General features: G+C 44.9%; 1 non-coding gene across 1 annotated transcript; it reads left to right on the forward strand.

Annotated features, from left to right (window-relative positions):
• On the forward strand, nt 1-198 carry LOC121006500. The gene has a single exon (XR_005780317.1). It is a non-coding gene; the product is annotated as a U2 spliceosomal RNA (small nuclear RNA).
• The last annotated feature ends 6,274 nt before the right edge of the window (nt 199-6,472 follow it).

Consider the following 6,472-nt stretch of genomic DNA (forward strand, 5'->3'; position numbering starts at 1 on the left):
ATGTCTTTTTTATGCTTTTGTTAATAAAAGAATAAAAAAATTAAAAATTCTGTTCTTATCAGTTTAATATCTGATATGTCCTCTATCTAGGGACCATATATTAAATGGATTTTTCGAACAAGATGGAAAAAGAGCTTGCTCTGTCCACTCCACGCATTGACCTGGTACTGCAGTACCTCCAGGAGCGGTGCACCCCTTCCTAATCCAGTATCAAAAAACAGAACGAATTGATTGATTGCAAGAATCCTTCCTACTTCCAGCAAGCAAGTGGAAAGTTGTGTCCTGCCTCAGTCTGCACTTCAGCTTTTCCTCTCTCTGCCCAGTGCTGTACTGCTTGCTGCATACCTGCATCTAGTCTGTCAATCTCCTAATGCAGCAGCTGTAGGTTTGTTCCGGCACCTGCCCAGTCTGCTCACTCCCAAATTCAATTATGAAAGGATTAATTGGCCTATCAACTGAATGAATTGTTTGGACCTCCACGCACCTTGGGTTTGATTGGCCTGTTGTGCATATGGGATCCTCTGTTGTTCCTGGAAATTGACAGGATGTAACCATTTTGCTTTTCCAGTCCTTTAGTAAGTAAAGTATGCCTGTGTCTCCCTCTTGTGGATCTTCTGAACTGGATTACTTGGAGGCGAGAAAGTAGTTCAGCAGCACCTGGACCTACATTGTCTGTACAATGGACGGAACACTGCGCAGGTCAGGGGTCAGGTCACTTGATGACATCACAAGGGGCCCTGATGAAACACTGAACAATGTGGCCCGTGACATCACAATCAACAATGCCCTTTTTTTTTTCTCACTACTACTACTCTTCACTTCTCCATTCCCTCCTCATATCTGTCTTTCTGTTTGGCACGCTTTGGCACCAGGACATACGTGTGAAGAAAAGGCGTGGCCAAAAGTGGGCGGTGCTATGCAGATGGCAAACCCAAAGAGGAGCATGATGGTGATTGCAGAGCGGTGGACGCATGTTCTCCCTGGTATGTGAGAGCAAGAAGCCTCCTGGAATGTGGCTGGGGCCTTGAGAAGTGTTCTGCATTGGGGAGCATCGGCCTGGTCGTCGAGGCCGACCAGGTATCGCTTCTCGGCCCTTTGGCAAAGATCAGACTTTGATCGGTTTGTTTCTTTGCTGAGAGGAGTAGTCAGGGTCCTCCTTGCGGGGGACCGTGGGTTTATCGGCCTGCGCAACTTGAATCATAATGCCGTCTCGAGGTGTCGAGGACAGCATCCGGCTTTTTGTCCAGAATGAGGAGGACCGGAAAAATATTGGAGTTGACAATTCTAAAGGTAGATGAGGTATTGGCTTTGCAAGATTTTCCAAAGCAAGGCATTTACGATATTGTGTTTATTTCTACGAGTGTCTGTCAGCGGATGTATGTGAAACTGATTCAGCTTAAAGAGGAGAAGAGATCCACGGTAATGGAGAAGATTATTTTTGACCCATTATTCCAGCAGGGATCTAAGGCCTGTTTGTCCGAACCCTGTGGTGGGTGAAGGAGAAGAAATGGAGCATCAAGGAGAGAGTAGTGATGACAGGGTAACTCCAGGTCAAAAAGAAAGAGACGATGATGGAGGTAATGAGTTCCCAAACTCTAGTAAGAGGTTGAAGACGGGGGATGACTGGTCCGAGGTCATTGAGGATCCGGTCTCTCCTGGCCCTTTGACGATCTTCAGGAATTCCGGACCGGAGTCGTCTGATGTCAGTGCAGAGCTATATCGAAGAGTAGGAGGATTGGAGTTTCAGCAGTGAAAATTACTATGGCTGGTAAAACTTTTATAATACTCATTTTGAGTCTGGAGATCGCATCTCTGAACGTACGAAGTAGTGGTGCTGAGTATAAAAGAGTGGGTATTTTTGACTACTTAAGGGATGTGAATGCCAACATAATCTGCCTCCAAGAATGTGCTATAAAGGTTGTCTTGGCTCCACTCCCAGGATAATATTGTCGTGAAACCGGCGGACAAGGGGGAGAACATAGTTCTCATGTCTAGGGAGTATTATTTAAATGAAGCTCTCAGACAACTGGGAGACTCCCAGGTGTATGAGTGGATACGGGGGGACCCCGTGGCCAATATCCAGCAGTTGCTTAAGTCCTTTATCACCAAATATGTGGAGGTTGGTTTCCTCCCCAGGAGTATGTTGGACAAGCTTGTCCCATCATCCCCAGCTAGACCATCTTGGTACTTTCTTCCGAAAGTGCATAAGTCGCTGAGCCACCCCCCGGGAAGTCCCATCGTCGCGGGGATTGGCTCAGTGACAGAGCCTTTGTCCAAGTATGTGGACTGGCTCCTGAGACCTACCCTTACCAGTGCCCCAGCCTATCTTAAGGACACCAATGATTTTCTGTTAGCCCTTAAAGATTTACATTGGCAGGATGGCTACCAATTGGTATCCCTCGATGTGGAAAGCCTCTACACCCGCATCCCACACGATGCGGGTGTGGAGGCGGTCCTTGACATCGTGGCCAATATGGGAAAAAGTCAGATGTATTGCAATTTCATTGGTGAAGCACTGGAGTGCGGTCTGAACCAACAATGTGTTTCAGTTTGGGAATGATTGGTACAAGCAAAGACTGGGTACGGCCATGGGGACCCCCGTCTCCTGTACATTCGCCAATTTGTACCTCGCCAGATTTGAGGATAAATACATTTATTCCACTATGAACCCCTATGTATCCAAGTTGAAAACATATCTACGTTTTGCGGACGATGTGTTCATAGTCTGGGAGGGTACTGAGAGTGAATGTAGCGAGTTCGTGAAATTTCTCAATAAAAACGACATGGGTATGACGTTCACCCCTTAATTTTGGAGGCTCTAGATTGGAGTTTCTGGATGTGGCTGTCCTGGTGGAAGGCGACGGGTTGGTCACGGAGGGCTTTCGCAAGCCCACGGCGACCAACTCCTTGCTCCACCACGACAGCTTCCACCCATATAGCGTCAAAAGAGCCGTACCCGACGGACAATTCATCAGATTGAGGAGTATTAACAGTAAAAATAGTAATTTAACCAAAGGAAATTTTAGATGTGGTAGTTGCTCATTTTGCCATCATAACTCCCTTAAAAAATGCATTGAATTTGCAGGGATCCAGCATAGGGTCAACACCTTTATCAACTGCAGGAGCACATATGTGGTGTATTTACAACTGTGCCCCTGCGGACGATTTTATATCGGTAAGACCATAAGGTGTCTTTTTGAAAGATTTAGGGAACACTTGAACTCGGTCAGAACAGGGAAGGGATGTCCGAGGTTTATTCAGCATGTCAGAGAGGCTCACGGTGGCAACATCAAATGTGTTTCATTCTCCGGTTTAGAGACCGTGCCTGCTCCTCTGCAGGGGGGGATAGACATCGCCTCCTCCTGCAGAGGGAAGCTAGGTGGATTGTACGTACACAAGCCCTGGGGGAGCTGGGATTAAAGACAGAAATGACCTCAGCCCGTTCATGTGATAGATTTCTAGAATCATATTTATTTATATGTGTTTTGTATCTGTACTTGTCCCTAATTGGTTGCTTGTTCATTGTTTTTATATGTTGAACACATCTCCTTTGGCACGGGTGCGGTCTGATTTGTCTATTTCCATGACGACAGCCCTCACCAGAGGTTAAAAGGAGTGCTGGGGCAAGCACGCATTGACGCACAGTCTGATGAAGCACATGTAGCGCGAAACGGCCGCCGCTGTTTGATGCGTGCTCTTGAATTGTCAATCCCCTGCCTTACTTCACTTTGAATAAAGCAGCCGCTTTTGATCGCATATGGGTGAGTGCCGCTGTTCATTTGCTTCGTATCAGTATTAGTCATACTCTACTCACTGTTCCCAGCTGTGCACCGCCGAGTGTATGCACCCTCGCCAGCCTTGTGATCCGCACTCATTGCTTGTGTGACTGTGCTGCCCCCTATGTCATTTGTGTGTGCTATAAAGGTTGCTCCTGAAGAAAGATATTGGAAGTTAGGGAAGTCATTTTGGTCGGTCAGTAGTAAAAATAAAAATGAGCGAGTAGGGATCCTAATTAAAAATAATGACATTTTAGTACAGGACTTTAAGATAATAGTTCCTGGCCGTTTAGTCTGTCTAACAATAGACCTGTTGGGGGTTAGAAGTAGAATTTTTTGTATCTATGCCCCTGCAGAGAAACAGAATAGAGTTATTTTTTTTCAATCCCTCAAATCACATATGCGAGGTAGGATGGTCACTGTCATTGCAGGGGACTTTAATGCAATTAGATCTGTGTCAGACAGGGAAAGTCAAGCATCCTCTACTATCCTTAATCAACTAGTGAAAGACTTGAGATACCAGGACGTGGGTGAGAAGCTGACGGGAGATGATAAATACACATACCTCGCAGACAGCGGCAAAGTCCAATCCAGAATCGATTATGTATTAATCTCAGAAAGAGTTAAAATCATAAAATGTGTAAACCAGAGATTGAGCTTTACCGATCATAAAATGGTGGTAGTGGAACTTAATATCGCTGAATCAGTAGTCTTCGGTAGAGGGGTGTGGAAACTCAATATAACGCTTTTGGAGGATGAAGTTATTGTCAAAAAGCTTGAGAGCATCTGTAAGAAGTGTGTCCTGAAACAGCAGCGTTTTAAGAATCTGTTATCATGGTTGGATTGGACGAGATCGGAGATGGTTGAGCTCTTCAAAAAAGAGGAATTAAGAAAGGCAAGGGGGAGAAAAAAAGAAGCGGCGTTGATAAGGAAATTGGAGACCATCAATAGGTTTAAACAGGCAGGTTGGGAGGTGGAGGAAGAGTTAAAAGAACAAATAAAGAAGAAGCTATTGAGAAGGGGAAAGATATCATGCTTCGGGCCAAGGTGAAACATCTGGAGGAGAACAAGCAGTGCACAAGATACTTTTTCAAGAAGGTTTTTAGCGTACCTTCTGTCCTATCAGCGGAAGGTGAAGTTACTGGCAAAGAAATGGAGGCTGGGATCACTAGATTCTACAGGTCCTTGTTTGGAGTGGATAATGAAGCCTCTCCAGGGGAGATTGAAGACTACTGCAGGTGTATTGTTAATAATATTCCAGCAGATGATATTGATGGCCTGTCTGATAGAATCAATGTGATAGAGTTGGACAGGATGATTAAAAATATGGGTAAGGGTAAAACTTCAGGGAGTGACGGACTGCCGGTCAAATTCTACTCAAAATGCTGGTTCTTCTTAAAGGAGGAGTTGGTCAAAGTATTGCAGTACGCCTTCGAATCAGGTGAATTATCTAATTCCATGAGGCAGGGTGTGGTTACATTAATCCATAAGAAAGGAGATAGGCGGGACTATAAAATATTAGCTAAAACTATAGCGTCCAGAGTGAGTCAAGTGGTTAATAACATGGTGGGGATGTACCAGACCTGTGCTGTGTCGGGAAGGCGGATATCTGACAACTTGCTCCTGCTGAGGGACTTAATGTTTTATACCAAAGACTTTCGATAAGGTGTCGCACCGATTTATGTTCTGTGTTCTACGAAAGATGGGGATTCCTACTAAAGTACTGAACGCAATCAAGGGTCTCTACAAGGAAGTGGAAAGTAAAATTCTGATCAATCGAAACCTTGGCCCTCCTATATAGGTGAGATCTGGAGTGAGGCAAGGTTGTCCTTGCTGTTCATATGTGTCATCGAGCCTTGGTAGTGGCGGTACTCAAGTGAAATCAATCCGTTACATGGACGATGTGGTATTTGTCTGTAGCTCTAAGGCTGATCTGGATAGGGCAAATTTACATTTTAAAATCTCTGGGATGAATGTAAATTGGAGCAAGTGTCAACTCAGCAATTTTGGGAAACAGATTAAGTTCGAAGTGGATAAGGTGGATTTAAAAGAAGAGATTGAAGTGTTGGGTGTGACCTTTGAGAAAAACCTAACCCAAGTTCAGTCTAAGGCCTCATGCACACGACCGTTGTTGTGTTCCGTGTCCGTTGTTCCGTTTTCCGTGATTTTCTGCGGACCCATTGACTTTCAATGGGTCCGTTGAAAACTCGGATAATGCACCATTTGTCATCCGCGTCCGTGATCCGTGTTTCCAGTCCGTCAAAAAAATAAGACCTGTCCTATTTTTTTCGCGGACCCATTCAAGTCAATGGGTCCGTGAAAAAACACGGCGGCACACAAGATTGTCATCCGCGTACGCTTTTTTCCTATCATTTGCAAGGCAAACTTGACTTTGAATTTTTTTCACTTTCCTTCATGTCTGGTGATCCTCCAAAAATCAAGGAAGACACACGGAAACGGATCACGGAACCCCGTTTTGCGGACCGTGAAAAAATACTGTCGTATGCATGAGTCATAAGGCGGAGAAGAAGCTGGAATTTTGGAAGCTAAGGAACCTATCTCTGGCTGGGAAGATCTCGCTAATTAAAGTCGTCATATTACCTCTACTACTCTATACCTCAGTCATTTTTCCTCCTGGGTAATTATGGGTGAGGAGAATAACCAGGATGCTCTTTGTGGTTCTTAAGATAAGAACA

The sequence above is a fragment of the Bufo bufo genome, chromosome 6, assembly GCF_905171765.1.
Source record: "Bufo bufo chromosome 6, aBufBuf1.1, whole genome shotgun sequence".
NCBI classification, from domain to species: domain Eukaryota; kingdom Metazoa; phylum Chordata; class Amphibia; order Anura; family Bufonidae; genus Bufo; species Bufo bufo.